Consider the following 17912-nt stretch of genomic DNA (forward strand, 5'->3'; position numbering starts at 1 on the left):
ACAAACTATGCATTTAACAAAGGACTAGTATCCAGAATTTACAAGGAACTCAAACAGATAAGCAAAACAAACAAACAAAACAAAATAATACCATCAAAAACTGGGCAAAGGACATGAATAGACATGTCTCAAAAAAAGATGTAGAAACAGTCAACAAATATATGAAAAAATGCTCAACACCACTAATCATCAGGGAAATGCAAATTAAACCACAATGAAATACCACCTTACTCCTGCAAGAATGACTGTAATTAAAATGTCAGAAGACAATAGATGTTGGCTTTGATGTGCTGAAAAGAGAACACTTTTACACTGCTGGTGGGAATGTAAATTAGTAGAACCACTATGGAAAACAGTATAGACATTCCTTAAAGAACTAAAAGGGGAACTACCATTTGATCCAGCAATCCCATTACTGGGTATTTACCCACATGAAAAGAAGTCATCATGAAAAAGACACATGCACATTGTAATTGCAAAAATATGGAACCAACCTAAGTGCCCACTGACTAATGAATGGATAAAGAAAATGTGGTATATAGACACCATGGAATACTACTCAGCCATAAAAAGGAACAAAATAATGTCTTCTGCAGCAACTTAGATGGAGCTGGAGGCCATTATTCTAAGTGAAGTAACTCAGGAATGGAAAACCAAATATCTATGTTCTCACTTATTCATGGGAGCTAAGCTATGAGGTTGCAAAGGCATAAAAGTGATGTTGTGGACTTTGGGGACTCAGCAGGTAAATGTTGGGAGGGGTTGAAGGATAAAAGACTACATATTGGGTACAGTGTACATTACTCAGGTGACAGGTGCAATAAAATCTCAGAAATCACCACTAAGGAATTTATTCAAGTAACTGAAAACCACCGGTATCCCAAAACTATTGAATTTTTTTGAAAAAGTAATTGTCTTTTCAAGTTCACAGTGAATTAGCTGTGGGACCAGGAATAACACTCTACTTCCTAGCTTCCTCTTGATATCCCTTTGCTCTGCGGCTTGGTGATGCACGAAATGGAGAGGAACAAGCTGTGCGCATGCTTTTCTACCTTGGGGGACCTATTGTTCCCTCACTTTAGAACTCCATCCCCATTCCCTCTAACCAGCAGACTCCTCCTCATCCCCTATGTCAAAGGAAAAATATGACTTCTTCATGGAAAGTCTTCTCTCAGTTTCAGTCTGCCACCACTATCTTCAACAGGAGCTTCTTTTCCTTCCCACACATTATCTTTCTAATTACCTATTAACTGCTTGTCCTCCTCTCCTGTCTGTGAGCTGGTACAGTGCCAGATGCATAGTTTATGCTCAATGAATATTTGTTGGTTGAGTGAGTAAATATGGATTGAGACCTTAGGCTTGTATATTTCAGATATATTCACAAAGGCACAGTACATTTAGCATATAGGTGTATTTTTTTAACACATGGTTTTGTTGTGTTGTAGGCAACTCCAGCTCCTAAAGGAAAAATCATATTTAGTGGAGTATGTTGCTAATTCACATAAAGGACTGAGAACCAGGCTTGGAAGAGTGTAGAAATGGAGCCAGTTCTGGAGGAGCAAGATGTGTAATGATTGCAACAGTCTTATGTCAGAGAAAGCTGGGTCAAAGGCTGTGTCAATAATCAGTAAATTACTACTATTTAAAGGCTCTCTGCCACCATAGAACAAATTTTGTGTGTTAGGTCAGAACCCAATCAACATTGGTTGAGTCTGCTCCTTGGCCAATGAAGAAAGAGCAAATTCCTCAAAAGAAGATCCTATTAGGAAAGAGGAATGAATGGTGAGTGACTGAGATGGAAAGCACGATAAGGTACATGTCCGTTCCATATATATACTGATGAACTGCTTTGAATCCTTTTATGTTTTCATCCTCTGGGGTAGGTGCCCTCCACAATTTTGGGTACTTCTCATATAGGGGTTCCATATTCAGCTGAGATGCCAGCCTTCTCCATGCGTCTGTGAGTTTCCACTGCCTGGTGTAGAGTTGGTATATGATAAATGTTTGTTCAATAAATGAAAGAGTGAATAATAAATTGGAGAAGTGTCAATCAGCAGAGACACTATCAGAGAGGATGGCAGAAGCAGAGATGCCATAAGGTAGATATGGACAATAATAAGCATTCTACTTCAAATTCATATTCAGTTTTCAAGTATTTCTTACAAAAACCTTGCAAATAGACAAGACAGTAATGTTCTGTCTTTTACTGATGAAGAAATTAGACATAGTGAGAGTAAATTATTCTGGGTCACAAAACTAATTATTTGCAAAGCTGGGATCAGAATATAGGTCACCCATCTCCACTCTAGTGCTGGATATAATGGTTGAGTAATTTGTTTTCAAGTGTTTGGTTATGGATGATAAGTCAGAGATGAGTATAATGTTTTGTAAGGGAACAAATAATGTCTGAGGAAATTTGAAAATAAGGATTGGTATTAAAAGTGAAGCTAATAAGAAGTACCATGTTTATCTGTGTATAGGGTGTGAGAGTGGAGGGGGTATTTGCATGTGTATGTGTGTTTAAAATGGAACATTTAGATAGAGATTCTCTTAGAAATAGAATTCTGAGCCAGAGAATAAAGAAAGAAGAATATCATGGAGTCTTTTAAAAGGTCTGTTTCTCATTGTTACTGTCCCTTGTATCTCTCTGAGCATTAAGGGTTGTTTTTAAATTATTATGTTTAAGGAAGTATTATTGAAATGGGGGTCCTTTTGTTGTTTATATTGTGTAATATACTCCCCTAGCAACAACAACAAAAACCAACAACAAATTCTGGAGAAATAATTTATAGAAAGAGAGGAATTATTAAACACACATTTAAGATATTTTAGATTGAGTAGTCATGTGGTACCCAATTATTGCTATGGCATGAAAAGCCCCTTAAAGAATACTTGTGAATACCATGAATATGGACACAAAGCCTCTGGTGAATTACTAATAAGCCCACAGCACAGTTCAAGATCCGATGACTCTTTTGGATCAGGGACAATATGGATTACCTAGCAGTCCATCCAGATGGGCCACCTAGACAGCATCTGCTATTGTGGAAGGATAATGATGTGCAGAGCCCTCTCAACTCCCAGTTTTGGCAGGCAGAGCAGAAAGTATTCTAGTTTGGCAGTTTATTTTCAAGCCAACTTATTCTCTACTTGTCATCTTTAAACATTATTTAAAAATTCATATTAAGGTTCCCAGGAAGGATTAATTTAAGATAGAGAAGGAAATAGGGTGTTTGAGTAGCTGACACCTTTTGCTCATCCCTAATCTCCATTTGCAACTCCAACACACATGTTCACTTTGGTGAATGAACTAATGTATGTCAGAGAGAAAGGAGAAATGCAAGAAAGAAGTGAGAGCAATGACTGTGGTTGGTCCTAATTCTCGTTTTGTTAAAGCTTGAAGTGAGCAGATTCTCAGTAAAGATATTCCTGAAAGCAAACAGGTCAAGAAAAAGGCAAGAAATAAAGAAAGCCAGAGGCAAACAGAGACCTCAGCAAGAGAAGGACATGACCCACAGACATCAGCCCATGATGGAAAACAAACCCCAAAGAAAGCTTGAGCCAGAACAGCAAAGAAAATGATCAAACTCCAGTCCCATTGGAACTTTGAGAAACTCACCTCCCAAAGACTGTGCTGTTGGCTGGGGCAAGGGGGTTGTGGATAGAAGGAGAGAGAGAATATATGTCAGGATTTATTGTTGGCAGCATTTTGATAATAAGAACGATAGTTTTATTCACAGCTTCAGCTTAAAAAAAAAATGTTCCATCATTTTGGCAGTTTGGAGGTTTGGCAATTGGTGTAAAAAAGAAAAAAAAATCAACATTTAAAACTGGTGAGTTTTACCTTCTTCCTCCGTTTCTCCGAGCTCCAGTTTTTCTAAGGCAGTAAAGTCACCTATTCCCTGAAATTCTTGCAGATAGTCTAAAGAGAAAAGTATTCCCGAGATATTTCTGAGAAGTATGTTTTACCTTTTTATAGAGAGCAAAAATTAGTATTCAGATTCCTTGTTACAAGTTCCATTTTGATCTTTTTTTAATTGCCAGTGAAAAAGTAATGAAGAGCAATTCTGATTTAGCCACAAAAATCCTACAAATGATAAAAAAGACCAAGACGACAGGTGCACTGAAAATGGTCATATTTTTTCCTCTCACTTTGAGTTGAACTATAGCTAATAATGATACTGACTCATCCTTTGAACTTCTCTTGGTGCCTTTCATGTGAAGAGTTCAAAGCCCTTTATGAATAATAAATAATTAGGTCTTGCAAAAGTCCTTAAAGTAGGAGTGTGAGAATGACACTGTACCCATTTCACAGTTGAATGATGGAGCTCCAGGCCAGGAGCTGGCCATGAAACACAATCTTCTCTGTGGTCCCTGCTCTTGACTTATTTATCTCACTTTTGGGGTCTCTCAAACTCCCACACACTCCTAGAAGAAGTCAGCCTCCATATTTTCACTTCTATCTTATGCTAAACTCACTGATTTAAGCACCCTTCGTTGATCTTCCATTTTCTATTTCCGTCTATCACTCGTTTTTGCTTGCTTCTAGGCTCATGTAATCAGAGTCTCTGCCACTTTGTGAGAATTACTATGTCTCTGGTTTACCTTGCACCTGACAAAACAGAACAAGGTTTCTATTCCCTTTTAAAAAACAGTTAAGGAAGAAGTGTTTCTTGGTTCCCTAGTATGCCTGCGGCAGCGGCCTGAGCACAGCAAGAGCTCCAGAAAGAGCAAAAGACATAGATCCTTCCTTAGAAAAGCTGTAGGGAGGTGAGGAGACAGATCTGACACATAGGGTATAGCAAAGAACACCACCAAATCCTGTATCAAATAATTCATCCTGTGTTACCAAACACTAGGAATACAATAATTCAGAAGAAAAGGCTGAAAAGTCAGACACTTCCAGGAGGTTGGGTTTGGTTGAAGTTTTGAAGATCGGGTGAGGAAAGGATTTAGGAGACAGTGGTGTTCCAGGTCCAGGGTGAAAGGCACCCTGGGGAGGAGGCACCTAGCGTGTTAGGGGATAATAACACATAAAGTTAGAGAACATCTCTCCAGAGCATGAAGCACAGGCCCTTGCACGTATTAGAACTGAAGGAAATGGGGTGTGTGATTGATATGTACTGGGAGTACAGGGTAGAGAGCTCAGCACAGCTTATTTACAGGGATGGGAAACTCAACCTAGAAACATGTGAAGAAGAGATTTTCTTCCTGTCAAGCAAATTCATGATAGCTTTCATTTAATGAAATTCTTTTTTTCTCAAAAATTATAATTCACTTTTAATTATGTTACGATTTTTCATTACTTTTTTACAAAATGGTAAATATAGTCTTTAAAAGATGTAAAAAATTATTTTTTTTCATGTAGATAAGCATTTTAACATATAAGGTAACACTACAAAGCAGTGTAACAGATTTTCTGTCACTTGTAAAACGGGATTAGAACGCAATCCCCAGAATTCCAGAACTGTTGTGGAGATATGGTAATTTTAATTTACAAGCAGGATAAACTGCATTCAACAAGGAGTCAAGGGTGTTGGGTTTTAGTCACCATCTTGCATGTTATGATCTTGAACAAGTCTGTCAACTCCTGGATATCAGAAGCCCCACTAGAGAATGAAAGCTGTTAAATCAGGTCACTTTGAATATTCTTTCCAGCTCTGTTATTTTATAATGCCATAAAATCAGAGTAACATGCTCCAGGCTGTTTGGGGTCAGGGATTTTAGAACCTGTGTTCAATGTATATTACTTTTTAAATGTCTACTTTTTGAAGTCTTATTCAAATATATATATATATATACATTCAAATACATATATATATTTGAACGTGCTTGTAACAGCCTCTTCATCATTAGCAATAAAAGTTTCTCAAGGATGTATTTTCCATTTCTTGCTTTGTTTCTCAGCTTTCTTTTTAAATTTCCTCAAGATTTCTTCTGGAGTTGTGGAGGCCAAAAGCTTCACTACCATTTCATGTGATGTACCACCCTTATCCAAAGCCACATCACTCTTCGTGAGTTCTAAGACCTTGGACAGATAAGCTATAAAGCTCAGCATTATCCTCCCCCACTGATGGAGGTGCTGCAATAGCCACATTTACCGCCTCTGCTGTCAAATCCGTTACAGCATTTTGTTCGGAGCCAGGTTTGGCATGGATGGCTATGGTGACACAACCTATAGGAACAACTGCCACAGGACCTAAGGGAGGAAGTGGTCTCTCTGGTTTCTTGATTTGGCTTTTACCCTCAGTCATCGCATCAGCTTTCTTATGCATCTTGGTGCCGAGAGGGAGCCTAGTGGAGTCCTGAGTACTCAGTGCTGCCCTGAGCTGCTTCAGCCCACTGCCAAGCCCCAGCATCCCCGCCTGGGGAGGCCTTAATGAAATTCTTTATTCTCATTTTATTTTAACTTCACTCTTCTGCGGGGGATCTTGAAGTATGTTCCACATTTCTGGAGGCAGAGGCTCTGCTATATGTCAGTATCCAGATCATAGGGCAGTCTAGAGGGTGCATGTGTAAAGGAATATTAGGAGCAAGGGAATGTTCCCTGTCTGGGGCTCTGCTCAGTTCTGGCTTCTGGGAGGAGGTGAGCTTGGTTATGGGTTGACAGGGAGCAGGAAAGAGGTCTTGAGAGGAAAGGAATGAGGACACGCAATGTGGCAACAGGAGGTAGTTGTGGGAAGGAAGGTTAACAGAACCACCTTTACAGCATGGTGAATGTGAGAACAGTAAGCAATGAACTGGAAGACATCCGAGGAGGGCTGGGGACCCAGCTAGAGAGTTTAAAGCAGGCAGAACCTGCGGGGGGAAGGGGAAGGCCAGTCAGCAATATCCTCATACGTTACACTAACCAGCACTTTGCCGTTCTCAGAAACTTTTTCTATCTACGTTAATTCATTTGATCCTTATGACATCCTTGGGTTTTATTACCCATTTTACAAAGGAAAAATGTGAAAAATGGAGAGTTTAGGGTTTTCCCAAAGATAATATTGTTATCTAATGGCAATTTAGGTCTAGAATCTGAGACTTACGTCTCTTAACTCAAGGCCTTTCCCGCTAGCATCAAGCAGCATGGGGCGGGGGAAGATGCTAGACCAGTTGTGCAGAGACGACATTTCTCTTTCTGACTCTGGGAACAAGCAGCCGCCAAGAACCCACCAGGCATAGCTTGTAGTCTAGGCTCTGTTGGCTGGTGTCTCTGGTTAAGCTAGAATTTTAACAATGTTTCCCTGTTAGACAGGAAACTTAGTGCAGGGCCATGCACACAGTAGGTGTTCCATAAATATTTGTTGACGCTGTGGATGCAGTACAACTGGCTCACAGCAGGCCCATCACACCTAATCGCTTCAGAAAGGACTGGGAGGAGATGGAAAATAAAAATCTCATCAATAATAGAATATATTGTTTTTCCTTCTCTGCCCAGGGAGACTTTGGTTTCTCCGTTGTATTTCCAGTATTTTAAGATGGGAATAATTTTCACAGCGGCAGGTACAGCTGGTGAGATGCTGTTTTAATACGAAGGAAAATGCTAGAAAAGAATTTTAGAATATTAAGAAGGGATTTGGTTTCTGACAGAAATATTAGCTGTAAAGGCCGGTATGAAGATTTTAGAGAAATTTAATTAAAATTTAATCTTCTTTCTAATTAAAGTTTCCTTTAATTAAACTTAAAATTAAATTTGCTTTAATTGGAGGAATTTAAAGGGTATTACCTTTTGAGTGTCAATCATTTTGAAAGAAAAAAGTTATGCTGCTTTGTCTAGTTTAAAATGAGGGTTGGTGTCAAATTTCTAGAAAAGTAATAAAAATGTTGTATTTAAATATAAATTAGCACTCCTTGCTGTTTGACTCCCCATTTGCCTGGTTCAGAAACATTTGTCTTAAATTGCAGTTTTCCTCTGTGTGGGAGACCTACAGTGAAGGTCAGGCTCAGACCACCAAGGGCTTGAATGTGAGAGTTCAGCCTTTCTTTCTCCCTTATTCAGGTTCCTCTGGAAGCTGTCTCCCTCCTTGCTGGAATTCTCTAAGCCTTCCTCATGCCTTTCTAGGAGAGCCTTCTCAATCTATCAATGTTTGGCAATGGTTGCCTCCTGCCTTTCTCTGGGAGTTGGGGGAGGGAGTTCAAGCCCCCTCATGCCCTTTCCTTCCTCAAAGCCCTTTTCTGTGTGGTGAATTAGAAGCCTTTCAAGCCCCATATGTTCCTTCCCTCAAACGCTGAGGCCGAAAAGTGAGTTAATTTTTCCTCCCAGGATGAGAACTCCCTCTTATGTGTTCCCCATTTCCAACAATATTATCTCATTTCCTTACACCAGCCAAACACAGAAGAAGTGGTTTTTCATTCCCTATAGCCTCTTCAGCTACCAGATCCTTCAGAGCAGCCAGTACAACTATTGCTTCAGCTTAGTTCCTTATCCTGTCCCTAGACGGATGAAAGCAATGGTTGCTAGTAGGGTCTGGCTGCGGCCCATCTCTCCCTGATGTAGTTGCACACTATTGCCAAGTCATTAGTCTAAAATTACTGACCATTTTCTTCTGAATAACCCAAATATCTAAACTTGGCATTCAAGGCCTCCAATGGTGTGTCTTCAACTTACTTCTTCCACGTTCATGTCCCACAACTTTGCTAACACACTTAATCTGCTCCAGCCAGTAGTCTAGTTTACTTACTGCTCCTTAAACATACATCAAATGTTTTGGCTTTCAAGTTTATTTCTGCACCTTTCTTGCAGCCTAGAATGCTTTCTTTTTCCCTTATCTTCAAGACCCTCATGAAACTCCAAATCAGCACAAAGTTACCCCTTATCAATCTGGCCTGGCATGAGGGCTTGTTCTCCTGCAGCTAAGAACACTTATTCTGGCAATATGAATACAGACACATTTATTCTGCGTATTTGTTCATTCTCATGCTGCTAATAAAAACATACCCGAGACTGGGTAACCTATAAAGAAAAAGAGGTTTAATGGACTCACAGTTCCACATAACTGGGGAGGCCTCACAACTATGGCAAAAGTTGAAGGAGGAACAAAGGCATGTCTTACATGGCAGCAGGCAAGAGAGGGTGTGCAGGTGAACTGCCCTTTATAAAGCCATCAGATCTCATGAGACTTTTTCACTATCACGAGAATAACATGGAAAAAATCTGCCCCCATGATTCGATTACTTCCCACCAAGTCCCTTCCACAGCATGTGGAGATTATGTGAACTACAATTCAGGATGAGATCTGGGTGGGGACACAGCCAAACCATATCATTTTGCTTACTAATGTTTACATCCTTTATTCTGATTTATCCTATATTCGACAATTTCTAAAGCCTGAAATGTATATATTTCCACTTGACCTCCAACGCCAGCTGTGATATATGCCACAGAAGTGTTATTATTCATATCTCCTATCTGAACAATTAGAGCCTCTGAAGTGTTTTGATTCGCTCAAGTTCTCACAGGTTGAATAATGGAGTAAGGATCAGAATTCAGGTTCTCTCCCTTGTTATTTCACCAGGTTCACTTTACCATTTTCTCCATCTGTGGAAGCAGGACAGCAAGGCAATTGGCTCAGGGGAGTGAGGCCACTCCAAGTCCCAGGACTTCTATATCTCAAGAAAAGTAGCTCATCCACTGCAGGATTCATCGTGACCTCAGGGCAATCACCAACAGAGACTGCCTGGTTGGGTGGATTTATTTTCCTCTAACATGGAGCATGCCTTATTCCACAAGGTATTATGGCTGGCTTCCTGCATGCTCAGCCTGTCCATGACTATGAAAATGGTAGAAGAGCATGTTCTGTAATTCTCAACACTCAGTATAGGGTCCTTGCCAACTATACAGAAACTGTTCAGTTTTTCAGTTTTAAGTTTCCTGAAAAACTCTGGTTTCTGGCTACTCTATTCAAATAATATAAATGCTTTAGAAAAGAGAAGGACAAAGACCTTTCAGAAACTCAGATTTGAAAACTGTTGGGACTTGCTGAGCTAGTTAAAAAGATAATCTTTTACTGTTTTAATCAAAGTAAGTATGATACAAATAAATATCTTCAGAGGAGGGTAGATGACCAGCTCCCTGACAGCTTTTAATTACTAATGCAGAGATACACTCTCAAGGGCATCTCTCTCCTCTCTCTCTCTCTTCCTTCCCTCCTCCCTCCCTCCCTCCCTCCTCCTTCCTTCCTTCCTTCCTTCCTTCCTTCCTTCCTTCCTTCCTTCCTTCCTTCCTTCCTTCCTTCCTTCCTTCCTTCCTTCCTTCCTTCCCCTTCCTTCCTTCCTTCCTTCCTTCCTCCCTCCCTCCCTCCCTCCCTCCCTTCCTTTCTTCCTTCCTTCCTTCGTCTCTCCCTCCCTCCCTTCCTCCCTTCTTCCCTCTTCCTTTCTCCTTCATTCCTGTTCCTTTTTTTGAAAAAGAACAGAAGTGCCTGCATTAAAAGACACAGAATGCTACAAGACAAAGTAGTTGTTAAAGCAATAGATAAAGCAGACTAGGTTTTTATGACACAACATTAGAATTCAAAACTGAAGCTTTTACCTAATGATATGGTTTGGCTGGGTCCCCATCCAAATCTCATCTTGAATTCCACTGTAGGAGGGACTCGTTGGGAGGTAATTGAATCATAAGGGCAGGTGCTTCCTGTGCTGTTCTTGTGATAGTAAGTAAGTCTCACAAGATCCCATGTTTATTATAAGGGGGAGTTTCTGTGCACAAGCTCTCTTCTCTTGTCTGTTGCTATTTGAAATGTGCCTTTCACCTTCTGCCATGATTGTGAGGCCTTCCCAGCCACATGGAACTGTAAGTCCACTAAATGGGTATGTCTTTATCAGCAGCATGAAAATGGAGTAATACAATAAATTGGTACCAGGAGTGCAGTGCTGCTGAAAAGATACCCCAAAATGTGAAAGCAACTTTGGAACTGGGTAACAGGCAGAGGTTGGAGTTTGGGGGGCTCAGAAGAAGATAGGAAAATGTAGGAATGTTTGGAAATCTCTAGAGATTTCTGGAATGGCTTTGACCAAAATGCTGATAATAATATGGACAATGAAATCCAGGGTGAGGTGGTCTCAGATAGACATGGGAAACTTGTTAGGAACTGGAGCAAAGGTGACTCTTGTTATGTTTTAGCAAAGATGCTGGCAGCATTTTGCCTCTGCCCTGGAGATTTGTGGAACTTTGAACTTGAGGGAGATGATTTAGGGTATCTGGCAGAAGAAATTTCTAAGCAGCAAAGCATTCAAGAGATGACTTGGGTGCTGTTAAAAGCATTTAGTTTTAAAAGGGAAGGAAAGCAGGAAAGTTCAGAAAATTTGCAGCCTGATAATGTGATAGAAAAAAAAAAATCCCATTTTCTGAGGAGAAATTCAAACTGGCTGCAGAAATTTGCATAAGTGATGAGGAGCCAAACGTTAATTCCCAAGACAATGGGGAAAATGTCTCCAGGGCATGTCAGAGGTCTTCATGGTAGCCCCTCCCATCACAGGCCCACTGGCCTAGGAGGAAAATGTGGTTTAGTGGGCCATGCTCAGGGTCTACATGCTGTATGCAGTGTAGGGACTTGGTGTCCTGTGTCCCAGCCACTCCAGCCATGGCTGAAAAGGGCCAACATAGAGCTCGGGTCATGGCTTCAGAGGGTGCAAGCCCTAAGGCTTGGCAACTTCTATGTGGTGTTGAGCTTGCGAGTGCACAGAAGTCAAGAATTGAGGTTTGGGAACTTCTACCTAGGTTTCAGAGGATGCACAGAAATGCCTGGATGTTCAGGCAGAATTCTGATGCAGGGGCAGGGCTCTCATGGAGAACCTCTGCTAGGGCAGTGCAGAAGGGAAATGTGGGGTTGGAGCCCCCATACAGAGTCCCTGCTGGGGCACTGCCTACTGGAGCTGTGAGAAGAGGGCCACTGTCCTCCAGAACCCAGAATGGTAGATCCACTAACAGTTTGCACTGTGCTCCTGGAAAAGCCACAGGCACTTAATGCCAGCCTGTGAAAGCAGCTGGGAGAGAGGCTGTACCCTGAAAAGTCACAGGGGCAGAGCTGTCCAAGACCATGAGAACTCACCCCTTGCATCAGTGTAACCTGGATGTAAGACACGGAATCAAAGGAGATCATTTTGGAGCTTTAAGATTTGACTGCCTTGCTGGATTTTGGACTTGCATGGGGCCTGTATCCCCTTTGTTTTGGACAATTTCTCCCATTTGGAACGGCTGTATTTACCCAATGCCTGCACCCTCATTGTATCTAGGAAGTAACTAACTTGCTTTTGATTTTAGAGGTTCATAGGTGGAAGAGACTTGCCTTGTCTCAGATAAGACTTTGGACTGTGGACTTTTGCGTTAATGCTGAAATGAGTTAAGACTTTGGGGGACTTCTGGAAAGGCATGATTGGTTTTGAAATATGAGGACATGTGATTTGGGAGGGGCCGGGGTGGAGTGATGTGGTTTGGCTGTGTCCCCATCTAAATCTAATCTTGAATTTCCACATGTTGTGGGAGGGATCTTGTGGGAGGTAATTGAATCGTAGGGCAGGTCTTTCCCATGCTGTTCTCATGATAATAAGTAAAACTCATGAGATCTGATAGTTATTATAAGGAGGAGTTTCCCTGCACAAGCTCTCTTCTCTTGTCTGCTGCCATGTGAGATGTGCCGTTCACCTTCCACCATGATTGTGAGGCCTCCCCAGCCACATGGAACTGTAAATTCATTAAATGGGTATGTCTTTATCAGCAGCATGAAAACGGACTAATACACCTACCTTTGGATACTTTGAACCAACAAGATACTTGCTGTAGTTGTGAAGCCTAGAGCAGGATAATGAGAGCAAAGATGCTGATGTGAAGATCTCCCCATCCCCTAGCGCCCCCCACCACCCCAGCCAACATAGGGGTATCACCCAAGGTAGCACCAGGGCCTATGTGGGCAGGATTTTTACTCTAACACTGAGAAAGAATCCTTAAAATGTTAAGAAGCTACTGTGCTCAAATCTTCCTTCAAAGGAAAATGCCCTCAAGCAGTTCTTGTACAGTTGCTGGGGCTCCAGTACTGAGTGTTGAGAAAGACAGAACATGCTCTTCTACCATTGTCTTGACCATGGACAGGCTGGGCATACAGGAGGCCAGCCATCATACCTTGTGGAATAAGGCATGCGCCATATTAGAGCGTGTTAAATCAACCTAGCCAGACAAGCTCTGTTGGTGGTTCCCCTGAGGTCATGATGAGTCCTGCAGTGGATGAGCTACTTTTCTTGAGGCATAGAAGTCCTGGGACTCAGAATGGCTCCACTACCCCTGAGGCAGTTGCCTTACTGTCCTGCTTCCCTTTGTGACCTTATAATAAGTGATTATTACAGAGGGCATCTGGGAATGTCTTTTGTTTGCAATTTTAAAAGTCTAGTATCCTGATTATACCACGTATCCCTCAAAGTCTTTCAACGTTCTCCAGTGCCTTTCAAATTATAAATCATCAAGCATGTTTTTGAAGACTGGTTGTCATTTACCCACCCTTCTCAACATCCCCCTGTTAATTCCCCCGATCAGGAGTTAGTAAACTCTGTAAATGGCCAAGTAATAAACAATTTAGGTTTCGAAGCACCCACAGTTTATGTCATAACTATTCAATTCTCTGAAATCAGCCACGAACAATAGAAAATGAATGATTGTGGCTATGTTCCCATAAAAGCTTATTACTGAATACTGAAATTTCATATAAGTTTACAAATTTTATATAATTTTCACATCATGAAATGTCATTCTTTTCTTTTTTGATTTTTTTTCCAGTCACTTAAAAATATAAAATTCATTCTTTAATCACAGGCTGTGCAAAAACAGGTGTTAAGCCAGATCTGGCCCATGGCCCAGTTTACCAGCCTCTGCTCCACATAGATATTGTCCTCTTGTCCCACTGAGCCACTTCCATACCCTGGGGATACCTCTTGTTTTCTCACTGCCACATTGTTTTGGATTTTTTTTTTTTTTTTACATGGTGGTCAGTTAGGTGCTGCCACAAGTGGAGACAGAGGAGAGGCTCAGGAAAGCAAAGTTTATTATATGTACAGGTCCTCAAGACAGGAGGCATGGCATGACACATGGGAAAGACAACAGAGTAGACAGGAGGCAGAAAACAGATCCAGGGAGCCCTCAGGCCACAGCCTTCATTGGGGTTCCCAGGGAAAGGCAACACAGGGCAAGAGAAGCACAGGACTGGCAGTTTGAAGAATTTCGGTGGGCTTTGGGCTGTGGTGGTAGTCCATAGTTTTTTGGTACTTTGTTATCTCTAAGAGTTGGCTAGCTCTTGGATGGGCAGGCTCTTCCTCAGCCAGAAACGTTTCATAAAATGTCAACATATTACAACACATAGGAAATTAAAAAATACACACACAATACACACATCTATGAAGACATTGGTCTATCAAACTGGAAAATCTTATCCTTCATCCAGTTTTGTCAATATTCTGCCTAATATCCAAAATCTAGATCAAATATAAAATTGAGATTGGATTCCCTATTTTCTATTCTCTAGCCATATTGGAAATAGAAAGTTGTTAGCACTTTGAAATCAGACTACTTGAGTCTGAATCCTGGCTTCACTGCTTAGTAACTCTGACGTCTTGGACAAACTAATCTTATTAAGTGTCATCTGTAAAATTGAGATAATAAGAGTACTCAATTTACAGCTCATAGAACTATTGTAAGGATGAAATATTATAAGCAGGTAAAGAGCTTAGCACAGTACCTGACCAAGATGAAGTAATCTGTCCATGTTAGCAGTTATCAACCCTATGTCCTGGGCTCTCTGCTGAATGGTATACTATCCCTCTGCAGGTTAGAGAAGGAAGGAGAACAAACAATGCAATATACTTTGTTTTAGCAAATGTCTTCATTCTTATTTGTATATTTTAATTTCTTCTGCTTGGTTTAGAAATAACTTAAAAGAACAAATGTATTTTTTTCTCCCTTGTCTACGCTCACCCCCACAAAGGAAATGTAATTTTCTTTCTTTTCTATTATTTTTTAAAATTTTTAGTTTGTTATATGTGGTGATAGAATTAAGGTAGTTTCTCCCTTTAACAAAAATTTATGCTCTCAGAGTCTTATCCTACCAGCACATCTTGGTCTGGGTACTGGAGCCATCAACTTAGATCATTTTAGTTCCAGGAATAATGTTGGTTTATTAATTCTTTCTGTAGAGTATAGAAGCAGGGCCTAGAAACTCTGCAGGAAGAATTTATTTCCTTTCACTTTTCTTTTGATAAAGTGTAAAGAACATCAGGTAATTAGGGGTAGGAGGTTAAGATTTTTTTAAAATTTAAACTTATTTTAAACCACATCAGTTACAAGTTGGAAACCAATTTAAACATTTTGAATTCAAGTGTAATTTTTTCATAATCAAAGATATTTGCCTTCCATGGTGACTGCATTTATCATTTCATTCATTCAGGACATTTAATGAACGCTTAAAGATCACCTTAGCTTGGTTGTCTGGCGGAAAGAAGACACATGAGAGGCAGTTCTAGCGTTCAAGTGGCTTTCGGGCTAGATAGTGCAGAGCCATACAAAGGAAGAACTAAAACAGCTGGCAGAGTGAGTGCCCGGGGTTAGGCACACACCACTGTGCCGTGGGAAAGAGTGGCTAATAGTGGTGATGCAATGGGAAAAGGATCAAGGGCAGCTAGGTTGGGCTGAGAAGAGGTGAAGGTGTATCCCCAGCTAATGGATCAGCAAGAGTGTGAAGGTGAATGGCAACTGCAAGAAAAAAGAAAAACAATGGTTTTGTGTGATAAGAACAAATAATGTGTAGAGGACTATAATGACAGATGGGACTGATAAATTTACATCCACTGTTGAAAATCTCATTGTATCCTTTCAAAGACCTAGCTCTTTTGGAAGAAGACAAGGAAATCTAATTAAAGATAATAATTATCTTTCTAATTCAGGAATTTTTCAGAAAACATTATTTGTAGAACCAGATATGGAAATATGAAAAATTCCTGATGTTTCGATGGTAAGTTGTGGAGATTGTCACCACTGCATGGCAATTTCTAAGAAAGAAGCCGACTTGTGGAAGGCACTGTCAAATCATTTCACCCTACTTCAAGTCAGAGAATCATAAAATAAAGAAGTTTAGAATAGAAAAAAAACATATGAGTTGTCTAGTGTAATATTTCCAATATGAAGCTTCTGTAAAAGTGCCACAAAATGTCCCAGATTCCCCATGTAACAGTTGCATTAATTAATCTAACAGTTCATAATTACAGCCAGGTACTGTGGCTCATGCCTGTAAATCCAACACTTTGGGAGGCCAAGATGGGAGGATCTTTTGAGTCCAGGAGTTCGAGACCAGCCTGGGCAACATGGTGAAATTTTCTCTACTAAAAATACAAAAATTAGCCAGGCATGGTGGCACACACTTGTAGTCTCAGCTACTGAGGCGGCTGAGGTGGGATAATCACCTGAGTCTGGGAGGTCAAGGCTGCAGTGAGCAGAGATTGCACCAGTGCACTCCAGCATGGACAACAGAGTGAGACCCTGTCTCAAAAAAAAAAATCATAATTACAAAAAGCAACTGTGAATTCAGTGCCATTGCTAAATGCGTCTGAATTTTGTTCATATCCACATCCATATTATCTTGAAGAAAAATGATTGTAAAATGTATATACAAGATAGATTATTTATTCAGGCTATAGCCAATGCTAGTACCCAATAGACTTGTGACCTCCTTGCATGAATTGAAGAGGGGCGTGCCCTCCTTTGTCCTGGGCCTCAGGTCCTGTTGCCTCCACTGAGTCCCAAGCGTGGCTTGTTGCCTACTTAGCTGTTGGTAGAGTCAGAAAAAGACTCCTGAAAGATTCAGCTAAATTCAGTCTTCATTGGTCAAGCATTTTTCTATGTGTTTGTTGCTATGCCAAGACTGATGGGTGCAAAAGAGAGCCAGAGAACATGATGTCTGCCCTGAAGGAGACTGCGGCTTGGTTGTTGCTCAATGGAATACTCTTTCTATAGTGTATTATTTGTAGTTTGCTCTGTAAGGATTCAATATTAGTTCATGATATGACTCAACAAAGGAAATGGTCAGAAACACTGGTAAATAAGCTTCATGTTTTTTTGAATTGATGATTTCGTTTGTAACTGGAACCTTCAAACACAACCTTTCAGTTTACACACTCCCCATTCCAACTTCTCTCATGCAGCCTGACCAGGGTTTCAGGGATGACCTGGCTGGGGCTCACCACCAATTCCTGGAAGGAATGCTTGGACAGTAGCATTACTGCTGGTCCTCATCAAAGACCCCTTTGAGTGTTTCTACCTTGGAATTCAAAAACTACATGAGCAGTGTTGATTTGTTTTGGCAAGTTTGGATGAGGCTTTTCTGGACGCAGGGGCAGACATTAAATGAGATTCAAGGAAAAGCCGCTTCCAAACAATGATTGAATCAATAAATAATGCTGTTGTGAACATGGTATGGGACTAGATGCCTGAATGCAGAGGGTTTTCCTCTTGAATTTTCAGTCCCTTCATCTGAGTGGCGGTATACCAAATGGCAAAGAGCCTGGGCACCAGATGGAGAACACTGAGGTGCAAATCACAGCTCTGCTTCTCACTAACTGTATGGCCTTGTTCTTTAATGTCTCTGCGCACCAGTTTCCTCATCTGTAACATGGATGTAGTTCATGTAATAATAGTGATTGCATCATGTACTAACTAATATATGTGAAGCACTTAGCCCAATGCTTCTTGTATAACATTCAAAAAAGTTAGCTATTAGTAGGTGCTATAAAATTATGAAGTTTTTACTCTCTGACCTTCGGAGTTGAAACAGTGGCATTAGACGGGTTGAAATTCTGGCTCTGGTGCTGCCTAACTGGGTGATTCTATGTAACTTTTTTTCTTATTTCTCTAGGTTGGTCTTTTTTTTTTTTTTTAAATAAAATGGGGACAATAAAAC

The 17912-nt window shown here is 40.7% G+C and overlaps 1 pseudogene; it reads right to left on the reverse strand.

The window, feature by feature from the left end:
- Positions 1-5494: 5494 nt before the first annotated feature.
- On the reverse strand, positions 5495-6359 carry LOC100601514 (annotated as a pseudogene).
- Between the last annotated feature and the right edge of the window lie 11553 nt (positions 6360-17912).

This window comes from Nomascus leucogenys, chromosome 4, assembly GCF_006542625.1.
Source record: "Nomascus leucogenys isolate Asia chromosome 4, Asia_NLE_v1, whole genome shotgun sequence".
NCBI classification, from domain to species: Eukaryota; Metazoa; Chordata; class Mammalia; order Primates; family Hylobatidae; genus Nomascus; species Nomascus leucogenys.